Raw genomic sequence first — 24,498 nt, forward strand, 5'->3', positions numbered from 1 at the left:
GACCGCTTGTCTGCGCTTTGTCATGTAGGACGCAGCATGCAACAATGATCCGCGACATCCTGGCTGGCGAATAATTTAGGGGACCTTCCAAACCTGTCAAGGCACCTGAACCTAAACTTCGGCATCCCTATGGCTTGCTCGATTAACGCATTGAGTGCTGATGTGTCTGGCGTTGCACCTCTCCTGAGGGGTTTCCTCAGCATTGTCATGAGCCAGGGTTGAAGGGGATATCCCTTGTCCCCCAAGCAGCCACCCCGTCAGGTTGATCCCAGGTAGTAACATTGTGGGGATATTCGACTGCCGCAGTTTGAATCGTGCACAGACCTGCATGAGCGTCTCTTTATGGTTGCAGACGAGCCGAACATTGGTGGAGTGGAAGCCCTTGCAGTTCACAAATGCTCCTGGGTGGGTGGGGTGGGGGGGGAGGTGGTGCTCTGACTGCCACATGCGTGCAGTCTATGGTGCCCCTGCACCTGTGGGAAGCCTGCCAGAGATGTGAACCCCAATGATGTAAAAAGACTACTAAGCACTTGGTTTGAGTATAAAACAAGGCTTTAATCAACTGTTTCACAACCATGAGATTCTAGTTACATCACTAGTTCCTGGTTACAGAAACATCCTGGGCAAGCTGGGCCCACGCCCGAGTATTTATTCTCCTTGGATGGCGCCACCAGCTGGCCGCCCAGTGTTACTTCATGAGTCATGATAAGATTCATGACACCCAATGCTCGCTCTTTCTGACTGTCCGTCACACGGAAACTCCTGGTCCTGGAAAATAATCCATCCATCAGCTGCCTGATCCATTTGTGTGCTGCCGACTGCGACGCCCTCGATATGTCTCCCGTCGCAGCCTGGAAGGAGCCGGAAGCAAAGAAATTCAGGCAACCACCTGCTTTGTCATCCAGAGCCTCCTGGAGCACTGCTCCTCTGAGCGGGCAAGGGAACCTAGCCTCTGCCTGCACACCCTGTTGGGTGGGTATGGCCTTCTGCAAGCACGGGTCCTATGTTGCTGCCTTCTCTGCTGCCCACCTGCAGCTCCCCCCTCGGCTCGCTCTTGCTGCTGGTGCGTCTCTTCCTCCTCCTCTTCGACAGTCCAGAACACGGCAGTAATAGCAGCACCCATAATGGCCTTCTCCCCTGCCAACTCTGAGTCTCAGCATCACCACCCGAAGCCACGTACAGTAACCAAACTGCAGCCCGCAGTGAACTGAGGAAGCAACTGTGAGTGCAGGAGCTTTCACACGGAGAGTTAAGCACCTAAATAAACACCCTGCCAATCCCGGCTCCGTTTCCCCGGCGACCTTGCCGATCCATGGGGAAACCCGTGCTCCAGTACTCGAATTCAGTTCAGGGTCCTTATTGCGCCATAGGACCCCGATTTAAATATGTTAATGAGCTTTCCGTCGTTCCATAGTGGGACACTTGTCAGACCCGCTGCCCACTGTCGGCACCCAGTTATGGGCAGGCTGGGCGATTTATATAATAATAAAAAATTTATGTCTTATCAATATGTCCTGCCACCTTCAAAGATTTGTGTTTATGAACACCACAGTCTCTGTTCCTGCATCCCCTTTACATTTGTACCATTTAGTTTATATCACCTCTCCTCATTCTTCCTTCTAACACACTTTACAACAGTGACTACACTCCATAAAGTACTTCATTGGCTGTAAAGCACTTTGAGATGTCTGGTGGTCGTGAAAGGCGCTATAGAAATGCAAGTCTTTTTTTTCTTTCTTTATTAATTCACACTTCTCTGCATTAAATTTCACCTGCCATGTTTCTGCCCATTTCACCAGTCTGTTTACGTCCTGTCGAAGTCTACTACCTGTACTATGCCTGACATGCATCAGTCATTCATGAAAGAAAGACTTATGAAATAATACTGTCGGCCTGTGGGTGGCGCTGTCCAGGGAGAGTATAAATACTCGGGCATGGGCCCAGCTTGCGCAGGACATTCTTAACAGGAACTAATTAAAGACACGACTAGACTTTCATGTTGTAAAACAGTTGATTAAAGCTTTGTTTAATGCTGAGACCAAGTGCCTAGTAGTTTTCTTACGTCAATGCCCCTCACTGTTTACTACTTTGCCGAGTTTTGTCATCTGCAAACAGTGAAATTATGCACTTTATACCCAAGTCCAGGTCATTAATCTATATCAAAAAGAGCAGTGCTCCAAATACCGACCCCAGGGGAACACCACTGTATACTTCCCTCCAATCTAAAAGAACGGACCAGTGGTGTACCGCAGGGATCAGTGCTGGGTCCTTTGCTGTTTGTAGTGTACATTAATGATTTAGATATGAATGTAGGAGGTATGATCAGTAAGTTCGCAGATGACACGAAAATTGGTGGCGTGGTAAATAGCAAGGAGGGAAGTCTCAGGCTACAGGACGATATAGACGGGTTGGTCAGATGGGTAGAACAGTGGCAAATGGAATTTAACCCTGAAAAGTGTGAGGTGATGCATTTTGGGAGGACCAACAGGCAAGGGAATACACAATGAATGGTAGGACTCTAGGAAGGACAGAGGATCAGAGGGACCTTGGTGTGCATGTACATAGATCCCTGAAGGCAGCAGGACAGGTAGATAAGGTAGTTAAAAAGGCATATGGGATACTTGCCTTCATTAGCCGAGGCATAGAATATAAGAGCAGAGAGGTTATGATGGAGCTGTACAAAATGCTAGTTAGGCCACAGCTGGAATACTGTGTACAGTTCTGGTCGCCACACTATAGGAAGGATGTGATTGCATTGGAGAGGGTGCAGAGGAGATTCACCAGGATGTTACCTGGGCTGGAGCGCTTCAGCTATGAAGAGAAACTGGACAGGCTGGGGTTGTTTTCCTTAGAGCAGAAAAGGCTGAGGGGGGACCTGATTGAGGTGTACAAAATTATGAGGGGCACAGATAGGGTAGATAGAAAGGAACTTTTCCCCTTAGTAGAGGGGTCAATATCCAGGGGGCATAGTTTCAAGGTAAGGGGCAGGAGGTTTAATGGGGATTTGAGGAAAAACTTAATGATCTGGTCATTACCTAATGTAACGCCCTTATTTAAAAAGGGAGGTAGACAAAAGGCTGGAAACTATAGACCAGTTAGCCTAACATCTGTGGTTGGTAAAATGTTAGAGTCCATTATTAAGGAAGCAGTAACAGGACATTTGGATAAGCATAATTTAATTGGACAGAGCCAGCATGGTTTTATGAAGGGGAAGTCATGTTTGACAAATTTGCTCGAATTCTTTGAGGATGTAACAAACAGGGTGGATAAAGGGGAACCAGTGGATGTGGTGTATTTGGACTTCCAAAAGGCATTTGACAAGGTGCCACACAAAAGATTACTGCACAAGATAAAAATTCACGGGATTGGGGGTAATATACTGGCATGGGTGGAAGATTGGCTATCTAACAGAAAACAGAGAGTTGGGATAAATGGTTAATTCTCGGGTTGGCAATCAGTGACTAGTGGTGTTCCGCAGGGGTCAGTGCTGGAACCCCAACTCTTTACAATCTATATTAACGATTTGGAGGAGGGGACCAAGTGCAACGTATCCAAGTTTGCCGACGATACAAAGATGGGAGGGAAAGCAGTGAGTGAGGAGGACATAAAAAACCTGCAAAAGGACATAGACAGGCTAAGTGAGTGGGCAGAAATTTGGCAGATGGAATATAATGTTGGAAAGTGTGAGGTTATGCACTTTGGCAGAAAAAATCAAAGAGCAAGTTATTATCTAAATGGAGAGAAACTGCAAAGTGCTACAGTACAAAGGGATCTGGGGGTCCTGGTGCATGAAACACAGAAGGTTAGTATGCAGGTACAGCAGGTGATCAGGAAGGCCAATGGAATCTTGGCTTTTATTGCAAAGGGGATGGAGTATAAAAGCAGGGGAGTCTTGCTTCAGTTATATAGGGTACTGGTGAGGCCACACCTGGAATATTGCGTCCAGCTTTGGTTTCCATATTTAAGAAAAGATATACTTACTCTCGAGGCAGTTCAGAGAAGGTTCACTCGGCTGATTCCGGAGATGAGGGGGTTGACTTATGAGGAAAGGTTGAGTAGGTTGGGCTTCTACTCATTGGAATTCAGAAGAATGAGAGGCGATCTTATCGAAACATATAAGATTGTGAGGGAGCTTGATCGGGTGGATGCGGGGAGGATGTTTCCACTGATGGGTGAGACTAGAACTAGGGGGCATAATCTTAGAATAAGGGGCTGCCGTTTCAAAACTGAGATGAGGAGAAACTTCTTCACTCAGAGGGTAGTAAATCTATGGAATTTGCTACCTCGGAGAGCTGTGGAAGCTGTGACATTAAATAAATTTAAAATGGAGATAGACAGTTTCCTAGCAGATAAGGGAATTAGGGGTTACGGGGAGCGGGCAGGGAAGTGGACGTGAGTCTAGGTTCGGATCAGCCATGATCCTATTGAATGGTGGAGCAGGCCCGAGGGGCCGTATGGCCTACTCCTGCTCCTACTTCTTATGTTATTAAGCTGTTCGTGGGAGCTTGCTGTGTGCAAATTGGCTGCTGCGTTTCCTACATTACAACAGTGACTACACTTCAAAAGTACTTCATTGGTTGGAATCTGGAACTCACTGCCTGAAAGGATGGTAGAGGCAGGAACCCTCACAACATTCAAGAAGCATTTAGATGAGCACTTGAAACGCCATAGCATACAAGGCCACGGACCAAGTGCTGGAAAATGGGATCAGAATAGATGGGGCTTGATGGCCCATGATGGGCCGAAGGGCCTCTTTCTGTGCTGTACGACTCTATGACTCCACTCTCTGCTTTCTGTCTCTTAGCCAGTTGTGTATCCACGCTGCCACTGCCCCATTGGTTTGTATTTTGCTGACAAGTCTATTATGTTGCCTTTTGAAAGTCCATGTACACAACATCAACCCTCTCCGTTACTTCATTGAAGAACTCAATCAAGTTTGTCAGATATAGTTTGCCTTCAACATATCTGTGCTAGCTGTCATTTATTAACCCATAGTGACAATTAATTTTGTCCCAGATTATGGTCTCTAAAAGTTTACCACCACTGACATTAGACTGACTGGCCATTAGTTACCGGGTTTATCACTCTCCCCTTTTTTCAACAGGGGTTGTAACATTTGCAACCCTCCAGTCCTCTGGCACCACCCCCGTATCTAAGGAGGAGACCACACCTTGAGTATTGTGTGCAGTTTTGGTCGCCTTATCTGAGGAAGAATGTTCTTGCCACGGAGGGAGTGCAGCGAAGATTCACCAGACTGATACCTGGGATGGCAGGAATGACGTATGAGGAGAGATTGGGTCGATTGGGCTTATACTTGCTGGAGTTTAGAAGAATGAGAGGGGATCTCATTGAAACTTATAAAATTCTAACAGGACTAGACAGACTAGATGCAGGAAGGATGTTCCCGATGGCGGGGGAGTCCAGAACCAGGGGCCACAGTCTAAAGATAAGGGGTAAGCCATTTAGGACAGAGATGAGGAGGAATTTCTTCACCCAGAGAGTGGTGAACCTGTGGAATTATCTACCACACAGGGCAGTTGAGGCCAATTCATTAAATATATTCAAGAAGGAGTTAGATATATTTCTTAAGGCTAAAGGGATCAAGGGATATGGGGAGAAAGCAGGGACAGGGTACTGAATTTGGATGATCAACCATGATCTCATTAAATGGTGGAGCAGGCTCGAGGGGCCGAATGGCCTACTCCTGCTCCTATCTTCTATGTTTCTATGAAAGATTGTGGCCAGAGCCTCCGCTATTTCCACCCTTGTAGGATTTTTTAAATATCTTACAGATTATTTTGTCTGCACTGCTTCACAAACTGGATTGTTAGCCACATAAACTGATTTTGCTAATCTTAACAGGTTAAAAAAAAATTCAAATGTGTTTTGGTTAGCCATAGATCTCTTTTCATGTATTGATCTGATTAATTAATATAGCACAAGATGTAATGTTGCGTGATCATGGATTAACATTGTGGTCCATACTTTCCTCTCCAGTGAACAATCTCCCAGTATTTTAATTAAGCCTTCAAGTTAAAGAGTGATTGTGTGCATAGTTGTAGTCATCAATCTGAATATTGACAGGAAACAAGAAAATTAGCAACTTTAATTCTGATTTACAGGATGAGGAGATCAAAGTTGAAAACAAACAGAGAAAGGTATTGATTTTCTAAAGAGTAGTTATGATGTCTAGATATCTTGGGGTGGGGGTGTGGGTGTTGGATTTTAGTCTTCACTACCTGGGCAGTAATCTAGCGGAGCAGATTTCCCGCCCTTTATAAAATCCATCCGATTTTCAGTCTATTGATTGCACAGGTTTGGAAGACTGTAAAAATAGCTGGATGCACAATGGCCCAGAAATTCGGGTCTCCACGAGCGAGTACACATGGAGTACTCACCCGTAAGCCCAATGGAAGTGCCGGTTTCATGCATGCACTGCGCATGCGCGGGAAACCGGCACTTCCGTTCCCCTGAAAGAAGGGGTTAAGAGGTGGAACGCGTGCACAGGAGAGGCAGCGCGTGCGCATCGAACTTACGTTTTTTTTTCCAGGTTTTCCCGGGAAGATAAGTCTCCAGAAGTTAGACATGTAAAAAGCAGTCGCAAGGCCTGCTTTTTACAAGGTAAGTGGTGAATTAATTAAAATTAAAACATTTTTTCCACAGGTTTATTATTTTTAAATACTTTAAAGAAAGGTAAGTTTATTTTTAGCCACGTTAGAAAATAAAATTCTTTTTTTCAAAATTTAAAATTATTGTTTAAAATAGTTATTTCATGTAATTTATAGCTTACTAGCTGAAGTGCCCGGCGGTGCCGAGGCTTTTTCGAGGGCATGTTGTTGTTGGAAGAGAGAGAGAGAGCGACTGGGGGGAAGAGAGAGAGCGACTGGGGGGAAGAGAGAGGGGGAGGGGAGGGGAGGGGAGGGCAGGGAGGGAGGGGAGGGCGGGGAAGGGAGGGCGGGGGGAGGGGGGAGGAGGAGAGAGGAGGGGGGGAAGAAGGGGAGGGGGGGAGGAGGAGAGAGGAGGGGGGGAGGGGAGGGGAAGGGGGAGAGTCCACGAGCCCCCTGATCCCCGTCCCCCCAAACTCCCGAGCCCCCTGATCCCCACCCCCCGAACTCCAGAGGTTGGCCCCCCCGAGACTCGCACCCCCACCCCCGAGGCTCACCCACCACCCACCCACCCCCGAGGCTCGCTCCCCCCACCAACCAAGCACCGAAATCCGGAGGCGCGATCTTCCGAGCACCGGCCTCCCGAGCTGGCTTCAACATTGCGGCTGTGCGAGACGGCCGGAGGGCCCGGTTGCCAGGGTAACCGTGACGCTGACCAAGCCCCGCCCCCCGGCCGAGCCAGAGAGAGAGACGCCGCGTCTCAGCTGCTCCTGCTGCGCGCGCGGCCTCCCCCCCCGAGGGTCGCGGCCCCCCCCCCGAGGGTCGCGGCCGCCCCCCCCCCCGAGGTGAAGACCGCCGATTGCGGCTGTGCGAGACGGCCGGCGGGCCCGGTTGCCAGCGTAGCGCTTGACGCTCAGCAAGCCCCGCCCCCCGGCCGAGCCAGAGAGAGACGCCGCATCTCAGCTCCTGCTGCGCGCGCACCCTAGCGGTGCTGGGCTGAGGCTCGGCCCTCCAGCCTTCGAGTGGGGCCGGGAGGTGCCTAGCTCGGGCGTGGGTGCGGAGGAGACGCCGAGGCTTCTAGGCCTACCTGGAAAAACGGGGAAAGGTAGGAAAATTAATGAGATTAGATAAGTTAATTACTTTCTAAATCATTTTTTTTTAAAACAATATGTGTTTTAAAAGCAACGTTTTTTTTTAAGACGCAGAAAGCGGGAAAAAGAAAGGAAAAGTTTGGAATCAAGATGGCGGCGACTCACCTCGGTTCAGAACGATAAGGCCCGGCCACACGCACCGATTGGCCTGGCGGCACACGCCAGCAACCCGGCGTACGATTGGTCGAGCTCGAGGTCACTCTGTCGCTAATGAGCGGATAATGAGATGCTAATGAGCGGAATGTTAAGGTTTTTGGGATACCGCAGGCGCGATTTTAGCCCGGCCAAAACGTAAATACACTTAAAACCGTCTCGGAAGCGTAAGCTTTCTTTGGAGGTAACGCGCGCGTAGGTACGCCCTGTAACTTTCGAGCGCATACCCGACAGACGCACACGCGATGACAGACAGACAAAATGACAGACAGACAGATGTACCGATTTATATATATATAGATTTTAAAAATGTGATTTAAAAAAAATTTATTTTAAGATTTAGTGATGTTTTGGGGCTTATAGTATTTAAAAGTTTGACAGGTCTTCCTGTCAAACTTATGAATGAAGCATTCCCTACTACCATTGGCTCTCCATGGCCCATGTGATCCCAGGGGACGCATCGAACTAACTGCGCCCCTGGGATACGCAAGCACTGCGCGCCGGCAGTTGGAGGAGGCCCAGGATCGCAATTCCACGGGGGCCCACAGCTCAACGGCCGGCACGGTAGGTAAGTGCAGGAAGCCCCCGACCCAAATTTCTGGACCAATGTATTATAATGATGCTGAGCTACACCAACACTGAGTGAGCATACCATCAGGGCCAATGATGTCCATTTTGTTGCTGTGTGTCATGACATCATAAAGAAATACAGGAAGGTTTCCTCTGGTCAGTGTTTCTAATCAGTCAGAGTATGAGGTTTCTGGATTAGCTAGTTGAATATACAGACATATGAAAAGATGGGTGGCAATAAATCACCAGCCCTACCCTCGATAACTCGGGACCAGATGAACTGATGTCCAATTCACAGCAACCACCCCAGACCTGAATGAGCTATTGAATACATGCGAGCGGCTCACATATGTCCCTTTTCCTTGAGCCTTGGGATAAACTACAGCAGGTCCTGAAGCAGGACCAACCTTGCGGTATTGTTTGCTGCAACCATTTGTGAAGTCAGTTCTAATGGAGCAGTTTTAGCTACAAACTGACCCTGTTAATACTGGGACCGTGACATTGTCTCCCAAAGTAAAAACTGATGCAGAGTATCTGTTCAGCTCATCGGCCGTATCTTTTATCTTTGTGCACGACTGAGATCGACAGATTTTTTATTAGGTAAAGGTATCAAGGGATATGGAGCAAAGGCGGCTTGATGGAGTTGTGGTACAGATCAGCCATGATCTAATTAATTGGTAGAATAGGCTCGAGGGGCTGACTGGCCTGCTCCTGTTCCTATGTCTAACCTTGCCCTGTCAAAGTTTGGTGACAAACACCTCAAAGGACGAGCGGTTGGCGGGGGGGGGGTCTTAGAATTAAAGTCGGGAAGTTATTGATAGACCAGCAACACATATTTAAACACGTGGCGGACCAAACAAAGACCAACTAAAACGTTTTTTTACCAGTTGAATTGCGGAACTGAACCAATTGAATCGGGAATAACATGTTGTTTCTATCAAGTGATCTAAGGCACGTTCTTTCAAATGTGAGAAGTCGCACAACACCAGGTTATAGCCCAACAGTTTTATTTGAAATCACAAGCTTTCGGAGCGCTGCTCCTTCGTCAGGTGAAGTGGAGAGATGCATAAAGACACAACTTATATAGTCAGAGAATAATGCCAGATGATTACAGGTAATCTTTCTAACTGCCATTTATCACACCTCAGCAGAGAGATAATCACAGCAATCAAAGGTGTGAATGGTGTCCAAACAGGTCAGTCAGGAAAACATTACATCAAAGAACAATGAGGTGGGGTCACAAGGGGTCAAATGTTGCAGATCCCGGTTGAGGCCGTCCTCATGAGTGCGGAACTTGGCTATCAGTTTCTGCTCTACGATGTTGCATTGTCGTGTGTCTCGAAGGCCGCCTTGGAGAATGCTTACCCGAAGATCGGAGGCTGAATGTCCTTGACTGCTGAAGTGTTCCCCGACTGGGAGGGAACACTCCTGCCTGGCGATTGTTGCGCGGTGTCCGTTCATCCATTGTTGCAGTGTCTGCATGGTCTCGCCGATGTACCATGCTCCGGGGCATCCTTTCCTGCAATGTATGAGGTAGACAACATTGGCTGAGTCACATGAGTATGTACCACGTACCTGGTGGGTGGTGTCCTCACATGTGATGATGGTATCTGTGTTGATGATCTGGCATGGTGTTCGTCGTCTCCAACCAACGCTATACACCAGATACAGCGACGACATTTTCTTCCTATGGACCCACGGCGAAGAATCACTGAAAAGACTACACGATAGCATCAACAAGTTCCATCCCACCATCAAACTCACCATGGACTACTCCTCAGAATCGGTTTCATTCTTGGACACGAATCTCCATCAAAGACGGACACCTCAGCACTTCACTCTACCGCAAGCCCACGGACAACCTCAGGATGCTCCACTTCTCCAGCTTCCACCCTAACCACGTTAAAGAAGCCATCCCCTATGGACAAGCCCTGCGAATACACAGGATCTGCTCAGATGAGGAGGAACACGATGGACACCTACAGACGCTGAAAGACGCCCTCATAAGAACAGGATATGACGCTCGACTCGTCGATCGACAGTTCCGACGGGCCACAGCAAAAAATCGCATAGACCTCCTCAGAAGACAAACACGGGACACAACCAACAGAGTACCCTTCGTCGTCCAGTACTTCCCCGGAGCAGAAAAACTACGCCATGTTCTTCGCGGCCTTCAACATGTCACCGATGACGACGAACACCTCGCTAAGGCCATCCCCACGCCTCCACTACTCGCCGCCAAACCTCAAACAGACCATCGTTCGCAGCAAATTACCCAGCTTTCAGGAGAACAGCGACCACGACACCACACAACCCTGCCACAGCAACCTCTGCAAGACATGCCAGATCATCAACACAGATACCATCATCACACGTGAGGACACCACCCACCAGGTACATGGTACATACTCATGTGACTCGGCCAACGTTGTCTACCTCATACGTTGCAGGAAAGGATGCCCCGGAGCATGGTACGTCGGCGAGACCATGCAGACACTGCGACAATGGATGAACGGACACCACGCAACAATCGCCAGGCAGGAGTGTTCCCTCCCAGTCGGGGAACACTTCAGCAGTCAAGGACATTCAGCCTCCGATCTTCGGGTGAGCATTCTCCAAGGCGGCCTTCAAGACACATGACAACGCAAAATCATAGAGCAGAAACTGATAGCCAAGTTCCGCACTCATGAGGACGGCCTCAACCGGGATCTTGGGTTCATGTCACGCTACATGTAACCCCACCTGACGTAGGGTCATCCAGACTCGAGTTGTCGTTGGCTTGTTCTCTCTACACAGATGCGGCCGGACCTGCTGTGATTTCCAGCAAAAAAAATGTTTTTTTGTCTGTTTTTTGTTTTTCATACAGACCCCAGCATCTGCAACATTTGACCCCTTGTGACCCCACCTCATTGTTCTTTGATGTAATGTTTTCCTGACTGACCTGTTTGGACACCATTTACACCTTTGATTGCTGTGATTATCTCTCTGCCGAGGTGTGATAAATGGCAGTTAGAAAGATTACCTGTAATCATCTGGCATTATTCTCTGACTATATAAGTTGTGTCTTTATGCATCTCTCCACTTCACCTGACGAAGGAGCAGCGCTCCGAAAGCTTGTGATTTCAAATAAAGCTGTTGGACTATAACCTGGTGTTGTGCGACTTCTTACATCTTTCAAAGGAAGGAGCGGTCCAATAAAAGAAAATCATAGAAATTTTGTTTGAGCACCCCCCTCCCTCCGCCCCCCACCCCTGCCCTCCTCCACCGACACCACTGAGGCCTAACGCACTTGGTTTTTAGAAGTGAGTACCAGTGCTCATAGGGAGGAGAAGGCCCTTCCGTTTTCACTGACTGGTGCACAGATTTATCCATGTATGTGTGGCATGTGAAAGGGAGCAATTTATTTATTTATCTACCTGCTATTTATTATCTAGGAAGCAATATCTAAATAACACACTTCCATCACTGTCTCCAGACAAATCCTTCACTAGTTTCGTTCAATGGCGATATGCTCCCCACTTTGCAAAACCGTAAACTCGAAGCTTACTTGAGCAACTTCACAGGAGATCCGTTAAATTATTTCACAATATCATGATTCGGTTTATTCACTGAATAAATCTACTCGGACTTTGTGCTGTACAGTTTATGTCCAACAAGTCTGGGGGTTTTTTTTCATTTCATTTGCTTTATTTGAATTGGTAGATAAACAGAGGTATGGTAGTAATGTTTCTGTTGGAACGTTATTCTGAATTTCCTATTTCCTAAATTGTAGTTTTATTGAGTCTGGCAAACTCCTCTCAAACACTCCCGAAAAAATCCTGCCTACATCAGTGTTTGGCCCTCCAAGTTGTGTGTCTAGTTGTGTTTTTTTTTAAGCATACATCCATGTCTCTCTCGCCATGCTCTTTCATCAGATGCAGGAGTCAGCCAGGTGTGGTTAAAGCAATTGCTTTTGTTCATCCACAAATGTGGTTTGATGGAAGCCGTGCCAATCACTGCCATCTATAATATCACTTCTAGAAAAGGTACATTTTCTCAGGAAATAAAGTCGCAGATAATATAAAAATTTACATTTATCTAGCCTGTATTTACACGTACCAAGTTACAACCACCTTAAACATTCACTCCCCCCACCGTGGGCGAGCAATTCCCCCCTCCCCCACCCCCCCCGCCGCACTTGATTTTCCTCTTTGTGCCCTGCTCAGCCAGTGGCTGCAGTGTGTACCATCTACAAGATGCACTGCAGCAACTCGCCAAGGCTTCTTCGGCAGCACCTCCCAAACCCGCGACCTCTTCCACCTAGAAGGACAAGGGCAGCAGGCGTATGGGAACAGCACCACCTCCAAGTTCCCCTCCAAGTCACACATCATCCTGACTTGGAAATGTATATCGGCCCTTCCTTCATCGTCGCTGGGTCAAAATCCTGGAACTCCCTCCCTGACAGCACTGTGGGAGTACCTTCACCTTCTCAAGGGCAATTAGGGATGGGCAATAAATGCTGGCCATGCCAGCGAGGCCCACATCCCGTGAATGAATAAAAAAAAACCTCCCTCTTTTAACCAACAGTTTATATAAGCACGGCCTTGCATATTAATATTTTTCCTTGCAGTTCCTTCAATGTTTCCTTCACAGAGGTGTAAAATACATTAGGATAGATTTTTATCTTTACCACCTGGGTGCTGAGCAGAGCACAAAGAGTAAAATCAGGTGCAGGGGGCGGGGGGGGTGGTGGGGGGAATCGCTCACCCATTATGGAACCCACTTCCCTTCCATTTAAATTAAATGAAGGCCAGAAATCCTGCGACAACATAAAAGGGGTAGAGAGCCGCCTCATGGGTTTCCGCTTCTATTTCCTGTGCTTAGTGCTCAGAGCACAAGCGTAGGAAAATAGTTCCTCGCTTGCCAAGGAAATAAATTCCCTATAAACAGATTTCCTAAAGGAATAATTTGACTTTTAAGACGGCATTCACAAGAGGCAGGTTGTCTACTGTACGACCAACACTGGCCTCGTTCGAGGAGTCAATCACCTCGCCCCCGAATCATTCATAGAAACATAGAAGATAGGAGCAGGAGTAGGCCATTCAGCCCCTTGAGCCCACACCGCCATTTAATGAGATCATGGCTGATCACCCAAATTCAGTATCCTGTCCCTGCTTTCTCCCCATATCCCTTGATCCCTTTAGCCTTAAGAAATATATCTAACTGCTTCTTGAATATATTTAATGAATTGGCCTCAACTGCCTTTTGTGGTAGAGAATTCCACAGGTTCACCACTCTCTGGGTGAAGAAATTCCTCCTCCGCTCTGTCCTAAATGGCTTACCCCTTATCCTTAGACTGTGACCCCTGGTTCTGGACTCCCCCGCCATCGGGAACATCCTTCCTGCATCTAGTCTGTCTAGTCCTGTTAGAATTTTATAAGTTTCAATGAGATCCCCTCTCATTCTTCTAAACTCCAGCGAATATAAGCCCAATCGACCCAATCTCTCCTCATACGTCATTCCTGCCATCCCAGGTATCAGTCTGGTGAATCTTCGCTGCACTCCCTCCATGGCAAGAACATCCTTCCTCATATAAGGCGACCAAAACTGCACACAATACTCAAGGTGTGGTCTCACCAAGGCCCTGTACAACTGCAGCAAGACATCCTTGCTCCTGTACTCGAATCCTCTCGCTATGAAGGCCAGCATACCTTCTTAACCGCCTGCTGCACCTGCATGCTTACCTTCAGCGACTGATGCACAAGGACACGCAGGATTCATTGCACTTCCCCTTCTCCCAACCTATTGCTGTTCAGATAATAATTTGCACATATCACATCCGTGACAGAAAACATCTCAATGACAGAAAACCTGACATCCTGTCTACCGTTTCCGAGCACCGTGCCTCTCCTTTGGTGCCTGCTCTTGTACGTTCTTTCAGTCCTGGTCTCCTACTTCTGCTGCAGTGGCAGGAGGTTCTGAGCTGGCTGGCCGATGATTTGCAGCAGAAGCCTGTGGGGATTGAAGTGTTACTCCACTGACTTTGTTTGTGGCCCATTTCACCTTCCTGAAGGAGGGAGCGAGAGTGAAGCCACTTGTGGAATGGAGCCCAGGTTTCAGAGAGCATTTCTAAAATGGGGGAGTGAGCCTCCTAACGGCTGATCAAGGAGAGGAGTGGCCAAGATCTGGGAACAGGCCCATCCGTCTATCCCTTCGGCAGCAGCAGGCGTTGGGCCCGAGCACACGGAAGGATGTGGTTAATTAGCTTTCACAGTTGGAGTACTGCCTGCAGTTTTGAGCTCCACACTGCAGGAAGGACGTTGAGGCAATCGAGAGGGTACAGCACAGATTCACTCGGATGCTGTCTGGCATGAGGAAACACAAAAAGGAAGAAAGATTGAAAAAAATTGAGGCTTTAAAAAAAATTAGAACAGAGGAGATTAAGGGGTGGTTTGATAGAGGTGTTTAAAATTCAGACGGGATGGGACAGGGTAGAGAGGAACAGATTGTGTCCACTGCTTGCACTGTCTAGACCAGGGGGACATAGATACAGAATTAAATGTAAGCGATTTAGGACAGAGGGCGGGGGAGACTATTTTACACAGAGGATGTGGAATGCCCTACATTAGTGGTTGAAGCAGAGACGATGTCAATAATTTGAGAATAGGTTAGGCAGGTGGTTGAAGGAAAGGGGAATAAAGGGGTATGGGAACAGGGTGGGCACATGAGATTAGGACCACTGCTTATGTGTTTTATAAACAGTCAAGTTGAGGTGGTAATGTAATGGTTGCTTTTATTTCAGACTCTCTGGAACATTCTCTCTGGATATAACATTCACTATAAGAGGAGACACTGATGGGTAAATGCTACAGTATGCTTGCTCCTATCAAGGCACCCTCCAGTGTTCAATTACACAATATGCAAGTAGGCTATCACTGTGGAGGATAAACGGACTGGTTGGGCCGAATGGCCTGTTTCCATGTTGTAATTTCTATATCATTCTCTGAAAAAATGAATGAGAAAGATAACACTTTAAAAGAATAAAATGTAAATGTCAAGATTACAAAGTTCTACGTGAAGTAAATCTATGAGGAACAAATATTTTCAAAATAGCTAATGATGCTTTGCAAACTTTCCCTTTGGAAATGAGTATACATTACCTCAGTTACCTCGGTAAGAATATCAGGGATCTAAATTTTAATAAGGACATCAAGTAAGCAGAACCCAGGTCCTCCAGCTCACGAGAGCCAGTCGCCCTCATTACTGGGAGCCCCGAAAGGCTGCCAGCTATGGACCCTGAGGCGAGTAGGCTAACATGAAAGAATCCATCTTGTGGGCTGTCCTACGAGAATTTGATTGACAGCCAGGAGCACAGAGTGAGGTATAAGTGTGGATGCAAACTCAGTGTGCTCTTTTATTTCTTCGCCTCTTTGATGCCCTAAAATGCTGAAAGTGCACACTCCCTCAAATTCACAGGTAGTAAAAGATTGTACACTGCCATGACATGATACTGTGGCGGATCGCCACCTAAACGGGCGCAATCCACTTTTCCGTCCGTGGACAATAAATCGGGCACCTTGCCTTTAAGAAGCATGCTGCCTTTAAGGCACAACAAAGGAGCGGGCGTCACCCTCAGTGTGTACTCAAAAGCGCGAGTGTCGCCCTCAGTCTGTTTTCGGGTTTAGCAGAGAGAGGAGCTGGGGCAGCCATCTCTCAAGAGAATGTAATAAAAGCCATGTGTTCCTCAGATCGGTTCGGCCTCCATTCGTGTTCCGCGGCAGCCGCAACATTGGTGACCCCGACGCTCAGAACGTATTCCGAGCACTGCAATGGCGGACACGAACGCAGTTTCCGTGAAACTGCCGGAGTTTTGGGAAAACCAGCCCGAAGCCTGGTTCCTCCAAGCTGAGTCCCGATTCCGGCTGCGACACATCACCACAGATGGGACGAAGTATGACTACCTCGTCGCATCACTCGGTAGCTCCACAGTCACGAAGGTCTGGATAGCGCTGCAGAACTCACCAGAGGAGGGCAAGTATGCACATCTTAAGGCCGCGCTCCTTAAAAAATTTACGACCTCGACATACCAGCGAAACTGCCGCCTCCTCGACCTTCCAGGCCTCGGTGACGCCTCACCGTCAGACCTCCTCTCCCACATGCTCTCACTCACCGACGAGAGCCCACCCGGGTCCCCTCTTCCGCACGCTGTTCATCCGCCAGCTACCTCCCAGCATCCGCCCAGCGATCGTGGCATCTGGCCCCACCGACCTAGAAGCCCTGGCCGACGAGGCCGACAAGCTGCTGTCCGCTCACTCCAGCCGCGACGTCGCTCCGGACCTGGCAGCCACAGCCTGGGCGCGCCCCTCACCGGCCACCACGCGGCCACAAGGCCCAGCCACGGGGCCCACGGGGCCTTCGCGCCCCACAAACCCGGGCTACTGTTACTACCACGCACGGTTCGGCGCCAGGGCACAACGGTGCACACCTCCCTGCTCCTTCAAGTCCGCCCCCGTACCAGCCCCCGCGATGGCCGTGGGCCACGCGGGCTCCCTGCTGTACGTCACGGATGACAAAACCGGCCGCCGGTTCCTGTGCGACACTGGAGCTCAGCACAGCATCATCCCGGCCTCCGCCCTCAACATCCAAAAGGGCGAACGAGGACAGGCGCTGGCTGCCGCTAACGGCTCGGACATCCGGACGTACGGCACCCGCACAGTCACCCTCGACCTCGCTGGTCGCCGCTACCGATGGGAGTTCATCACTGCCAAGGTACTCTCCCCTCTCATCGGCGCAGACTTCCTGTGCGCCCACGGCCTACTGGTAGACATCCCTCGACACCGCCTCGTGGACATGAACACCATGTCCCCCATCCTGGGTGCCATGGCCCCCCGTCAACCCGCCGACATGGCGTCACAGTGCCACGCCCGGGCCACGGATGACTACTCGGCACTCCTGGCCGAATTCCCGGCCCTCACCAACCCGACCTTCTTCGCGGAGGTCGCCAAACATGGGGTGGAACACTTCATCCCCACCACAGGCCCCCCAGTGTACGCCCACACCCGCAGGCTGGACCCGGCCAAATTGGAGATCGCGCGGACCGAGTTTGCCACTATGGAACAGCTCGGCATCATCCGCCGCTCCAACAGTCCCTGGGCCTCCCCACTCCACATCGCCCCCAAACCAGGCGGGGGTTGGCGCCCCTGCGGGGATTACCGCCGCCTCAACGATGCCACCACCCCTGATCGGTACCCCGTGCCGCACATTCAGGACTTCTCGGCTAGACTGGCCGGCCGCTCAGTCTTTTCCAAAGTCGACCTGGTGCGCGGCTACCACCAAGTCCCCGTCCACCCCGCGGACATCCCCAAGACGGCCGTAATCACCCCCTTCGGGCTTTTCGAGTTCCTGCGGATGCCCTTCGGCCTCAAAAATGCGGCCCAGGCATTCCAACGGCTCACGGACTCGGTCCCTCGGGACCTGAAGTTCCTGTTCGTCTACCTGGACGACATCCTGGTAGCCAGTTCCTCCAAGCAGGAACACCTCGAACACCTTCGCATCCTGTTCGGGCACCTCTGCGACCACGGGCTCATCCTCAGCCCAGCCAAGTGCCAGTTCGGCCTGGACAAGATCGACTTCCTCGGCCACCACATCACCCATGCTGGGGCCATTCCCCTGCCCACCAAGGTGCAGGCCGTCCAGCAATTTCCCCGCCCCCACCACCATCAAAGGACTCCAGGAGTTCCTCGGGATGGTGAATTTCTACAACCGCTTCATCCCCAAAGCGGCGTCCCTCATGAGGCCCCTGTATGAAGCCCTCCGGGGCAGGAGCGGCAAGATGGCGGTCGAATGGACGGCAGACGTATCAGCCGCCTTCAACTCCACCAAGACCGCGCTCGCCGACGCCACCCTGCTCGCGCACCCACGGCCCAATGCCAGAGTAGCGCTCACCACGGACGCCTCCGACCACGCGGTCGGCGCCGTGTACGAGCAGTGGGTCGACGGCGCCTGGCAACCACTTGCCTTCTTCAGCCGCCAACTACGCCCCCCGGAGGTCAAGTACAGCACCTTCGACCGCGAGCTCCTCACGCTGTACCTGGCGGTCCGCCATTTTCGGTTTTTGCTGGAGGGCCACCCCTTCACTGCGTTTGTCGACCACAAACCCCTGACATTCGCAATGGCAAAGACAACCGACCCCTGGTCCGCCAGGCAGCAGCGCCAGCTCGCGGCAGTGTCCGAGTTCACCACGGACATCCAACACGTCTCCGGCCGAGACAACGTGATAGCCGACTGCCTCTCCCGCCCCGCAATCCACGCCGCACACCTGGCAGTCGACTACGCTCAACTCGCAGCAGACCAGCTCACGGACCCTGATCTGCTCTCCGCACCTACCAACCTACCAGGGCTATGCCTGGCCGACGTCGCCTGCGGCCCGACCGCAGTCACGGTCAAGTGCGACATATCCCTATCTCAACCTCGGCCCGTCGTCCCAGCGTCCTGGCGCCGCCGGGTATTCGAGATTCTCCACAACCTCTCCCACCCCGGCGCCCGCGCATCCATCAAATTGGTAGCCAACCGCTTTGTCTGGCGCGGCCTTCGCAAGGATGTGCGTACTTGGGCCAACTCCTGCCTAGCCTGCCAACGGGCCAAGGTGCAGCAACACACAAAAGCACCCCTCGAGGAGTTCACCGTCCCTTCACGTAGATTCGACCACATCCACGTGGACATCGTCGGGCCCCTGCCGCCGTCGCAAGGCCACATGCACTTGCTGACGATCGTCGACCGCACCACGCGCTGGCCCGAGGCAATTCTACTGACCTCTACCACCACCGCCGACATCGCCAGAGCCTTCGTCAGCACCTGGGTCACACGGTTCGGCGTCCCCTCCGACATGACGTCGGACAGAGGTCCGCAATTTACCTCTGAACTCTGGACCGCCATCGCACGCAATCTCGGGGTGACCATTCACCGCACCACAGCGTACCACCCCCAAGCCAATGGACTGTGTGAGCGGTTCCACAGATCCATGAAGGCATCTCTTCGAGCCAGCCTCCAGGACGGCGCCTGGACGGACCGACTCCCGTGGGTCCTCCTCGGCCTGCGCTCCGCGGTTAAAGAAGACCTCCACGCATCAGCAGCAGAGCTCGTGTACGGCCAGCCGCTGCGCGTACCCGGCGAGTTCCTGCCCACCGCCACGACACCCTGGTCAGCCAACCAGCAACGCCACGACTTTGCCTCACCGGCGCTACAGTTCGCCCCGGTGCCCATTGCCCGGCATGGCGAATCCACCTCACACGTCCCGCTAAGCCTGCACCAGGCACAGTTCGTTTTCGTCCGGCACGATGCCCACTGCGGACCCCTTCAACCCCCGTACGACGGGCCCTACAAAGTGCTACAGGCTGGGGACAAATTTTTCGACCTACAAGTGGGCGACAGGACTGAAAAAGTGTCGGTTGACCGACTCAAGCCAGCACATTCGGAGCCCGGTGAGCAGGTCCCAGTAGCTCATCCACCGCCACGCGGCCGACCTGCCCTCAAGCCAGTACACCCGGCTGCTCCACGCCCGGCCGTTCCACGTCCACCGGCGTCCTACAAGAGCCGCTCCGGCCGGCCCATCAGACCGCCGCACTGTCTCGTCCACACCTCCTAAGCGGATTCTGGGGGGAGCTGTGTGGTGGATCGCCACCTAAACGGGCGCAATCCACTTTTCCGTCCGTGGACAATAAATCGGGCACCTTGCCTTTAAGAAGCATGCTGCCTTTAAGGCATGACAAAGGAGCGGGCGTCGCCCTCAGTGTGTACTCAAAAGCGCGGGTGTCGCCCTCAGTCTGTTTTCGGGTTTAGCAGAGAGAGGAGCTGGGGCAGCCATCTCTCAAGAGAATGTAATAAAAGCCATGTGTTCCTCAGATCGGTTCGGCCTCCATTCGTGTTCCGCGGCAGCCGCAACAATACTGTATTTAAGAGTATGTTGCATAGCCTGAATGGGTTACTGAATAATACGTACACAACTGACCGACAACTGAAATCACTACACCCTCCAAGTCACACACCAACCTGACCTGGACATATTTCGCCATTCCTTCAACGTCATTGGGTCAATATCCTGGAATTCCCTACTTAATGCTATTGTGGGAGCAGTGGTTCAAGAAGAAGACCCACCACCATATTCTCAGAGCAACCAGGGATGGACAATAAATGTCGGCCTTGCCAGTGATCTCCACATCCCGAGAATAAATTAAAAGCCACTAGATGTTGCATGAGAATGAGCCAAGGTGACTGATCCTTGCTATCTGGGACTCCACCAACTGGTGTGTTGCTCATGGTGGGTTGTTGATTTCCAGAACTCAACAGGCTGAATTTTGAGGTCTCCCGTCCGGTGGAAATGGAGCAGTGGCACCCCAAAAATCGTGGGGAAAGACGTACCGCGCCGTCCCTGCTGTGACTGCGGCAATCCTCACCTGGGCCCACCTCTGGCCGGCCGAGTCAGGTGGAAGTCCCACCTAAAATGGAAATCTGCGTCCTACGATGTACATAGGGCCCCGACTGCCATTTAAAGAGAGCGCTGGGCAAAGCGTGCGTCGCGCAGCGCTCCATCCAGCATCAGCTAGCGGTCCGGCCGAAGAGGATCCCATGGGTAAGTCTGTGTTTGTTTTCTGTGGGGCCATGACGTTCCCATGCCACTGCTGCTCTCGTTCCTCCCGGTGTTAGCGGTTGCGAGACTGGGAGGTGCTATCAAAGTGGGCTAGCCGTAGCGCAGTACTCGGAGCGAGTCTGAAGTCCATTCTTTCTGGCCAGGAAGGTGTCATGGTGCAGGGCCACCTCAAGGGGAGAAGTGGGAAGTTGACAGAACTTTTATTGGGCTTGGTGTAGAGGATTGCCAGGGCAGAGTGCTTTGAACAAAATCGAACGAGGTAGATCACACACCCATAACAGAGCCCGTTCGATTCTCAGCCCATCTAAATGAATGCGGGACTTCAGTTATGTGGAGAGACCAGAGAAGCTGGGATTGTTCTCTTTAGAGCAGATCAGATTGTAGGGTGATTTCATAGAGGTGTTCAAAATAATGAGAGGTTTTGATTGAGTAAATAATGAGAAACTGTTTCCACTGGCAGGAGGGGCAGTAACCAGAGGACACAGATTTAAGATCATTGGAAAGAGCGGGGGAGTGGGACTAATTGGATAGCTCTTTCAAAGAGCTGGCACAGGGACGATGGGCCAAATGGCCTCCTCTCTGTGCCATAGGATTCTATGAATAGATGGAAAATAGGGCGGGCTCCTTTACAGGCAACGATTCCCCCCTACCCCTGCCTCAACCCCAACTATCCTCTAATCCCAACTGCAAGAGGAAAATGTGGCCCAAATTTTTAAAATTCATCATTGGGGGGGGGGGGGGGGTGGCTGGGCTATGAGCTATATTGGGCCCTATGAACTCTCTGATCTGTACTTACCTTTGTGATCTGTTCACTAATATATTTTATTGTTTTCCTTAATTTGCAGAATAAACAATTTGTTTTAATTTGCAGGTCACTGGCGATAACCTGAAGAGTTCAGAGTGCGGAAAATCCTCCCACACACTACAAACTTCTGTGTTTACTTCCTGACCTGTGATTAAGTTGGAATGCCAAGTATTATCGTAAAACTAAATAGTAGGGTGAATTTAAAAAAAAAATAAAACAACAAACAAACGCGATCTTGGTACAATGGATTTATATTTGAAGTAGGATTATGTGTTTTACTTGCTCTTCGCTGAGTAACTAGGTCATTACAAGGTAGTCTTAATAGATAGTGTAGCGGGGCACAGCGTAAATTGGTTCATACTTGTGCGCGAAGGCAAAGATTACAGCACGTAAAAATGGACAGAAAAAATTGGTATTAGTTCAAAATAAATGTCTGATCAATGGAATCATAACTTAATACCAGTTGGTCTTATAAAAGGTAGGAGAGGAACAGAAGCCCAGCAAATGTGGGCTTTGAATTTTCCATTGGTTTTACTGGGTGTGCATTTACAATGTGTTCAAGTAGTTTTAATTTATTTTAATAGGGAAGTATTTTATTCCATCTCTGTTGAAGAATAGCTGTAGTCTTGGAACTGGTAGCAGTCCGCGTACTTGATGCAAGACAACAGGAAATGATCCCAACCTTTTGAGCACGAACAAACGTTTAGTTTCTGGGAAATTAACATTTTTTTTGCTGATGTGCTGTTTGATGTTTTGGTTTAATGGGATTTAAATCTCATGTTATTTTTTTACCACGTTTGTTGGAGTTTAATTGTTGTAATGCTTTTTTTTTGTTGGCTTCGGAAAAAAAACATCCCAAAATGGGATGAAAGTTTAATCCTAACAAAATTTATTTTGCGGTGATTATGCTAAAGTGATGCTTTCAAAAAACGCGACGCTGGGATTTGCAAATGGCCTGAGTGTATGGTTCCGACAGGCGGATCTTCCATCTGTTTATAACACAGAGAGGAAACGGATTCTAACCTGGCATTTTCTTTCAGACGTTTGCAGACGTGCACTCAGAGACAGTTAAAAGTCTGCCGTTCCCACTTGACTTTTTTTGTTAAAGACCAAAAGTAAAACATTGTGTTCGATAAAACTGTGTACGCGCCAGTCATGGGAAAATTTAAGATTCCCGACACACTTGTCATGGCTGTTTGCATTTTCGAGTGTTCACTATTTTTCTATTTCTATAAATGTGAAGATGTTGCAATGGTGCATAGCTTTTTCATTCCATTGTCACTGTTAATGGTTCTCGTCATGCATGTTGGTGTGATTTGTGCTACCTTTTAAGAAACGTGAGTTGGTGTGTATTTTTATACTTTTCTAAGTTTTTTTTGCATTTGACGGAAATACACATTTGATACAGTGTCTGTGTTACGTGTTTTATTAAACAATTGCCTTTCCAAAAGCAAAAACCAATGTTATTCAGGGACCGTTGCTTCATTGGGCCCAGGCTGAGAAAGCCTAAAGCCTTTAAAACAGGCACCTCAGACAGGAGCTGCAGAAATTGCTTCATTTATATGTGTGGATCACAGAAATTTACACCGCTGTAGAACACTTCACTATTCTTAGAATATCTGCTTTAAGCCTCTGTTCGGTGTTACAAAACACTGCGTGAAGTCACGTAACCCTGAGAACTACTGAAGAGTTGGAATAAACGGGTCTTTTTCCGAGCGGCAGGCAGTGACTAGTGGGGTACCGCAGGGATCAGTCCTTGGACCCCAGCTATTCACAATATATATTAATGATCTAGACAAGGGAACTAGATGTAATATCTCCAAATTTGCAGACGACACAAAGCTGGGTGGGCGTGTGTGCTGTGAGGAGGATGCCGAGAAACTCCAGGATGATTTGGACAGGTTGGGTGATTGGGCAAAAGCATGGCAGATGCAATATAACGTGGATAAATGTGAGGTTATCCACTTTGGTGGCAAAAACAGGAAGGCAGGTTATTATCTGAATGGCAATAGATTGGGAGAAGGGGAAGTGCAACGAGACCTGGGTGTCCTTGTGCACCAGTCGCTGAAGGTAAGCATGCAGGTGCAGCAGGCGGTTAAGAAGCAAATGGCATGTTGGCCGTCATAGCGAGAGGGTTTGAGTACAGGAACAAGGATGTCTTGCTGCAGTTATACAGGGCCTTGGTGAGACCACATCTTGAGTATTGTGTGCAGTTTTGGTCGCCTTATCTGAGGAAGGATGTTCTTGCCATGGAAGGAGTTCAGCGAAGATTCACCAGGCTGATACCTGGGATGGCAGGAATGACGTATGAGGAGAGATTGGGTCGAATGGGCTTGTACTCGCTGGAGTTTAGAAGAATGAGAGGGGATCTCATTGAAACTTATAAAATTCTGACAGGACTGGGCAGACTAGATACAGGAAGGATGTTCCCGATGGTCAGGGAGTCCAGAACCAGGGGTCACAGTCTAAGGATAAGGGGTAGGCCATTTAGGACAGAAATGAGGAGGAATTTCTTCACCCAGAGAGTGGTGAACCTGTGGAATTCTCTACCACAGAAGGCAGTAGAGGCCAATACATTAAATATATTCA

General features: G+C 49.7%; 1 protein-coding gene across 1 annotated transcript in view; it reads left to right on the forward strand.

The window, feature by feature from the left end:
• The window catches only part of tex15 (testis expressed 15, meiosis and synapsis associated), a 41,148-nt gene extending 17,831 nt beyond the window's left edge, over positions 1–23,317 (forward strand). Inside the window, exon 7 of the mRNA XM_086007182.1 lies at positions 21,976–23,317. The gene's annotated coding sequence lies outside the window, so the exon portion shown is untranslated. The remainder of the gene's footprint in view (positions 1–21,975) is intronic.
• The last annotated feature ends 1,181 nt before the right edge of the window (positions 23,318–24,498 follow it).

The sequence above is a fragment of the Somniosus microcephalus genome, chromosome 2, assembly GCF_052327205.1.
Source record: "Somniosus microcephalus isolate GS21.2 chromosome 2, FLI_Smic_1.0, whole genome shotgun sequence".
Lineage (NCBI taxonomy): Eukaryota > Metazoa > Chordata > Chondrichthyes > Squaliformes > Somniosidae > Somniosus > Somniosus microcephalus.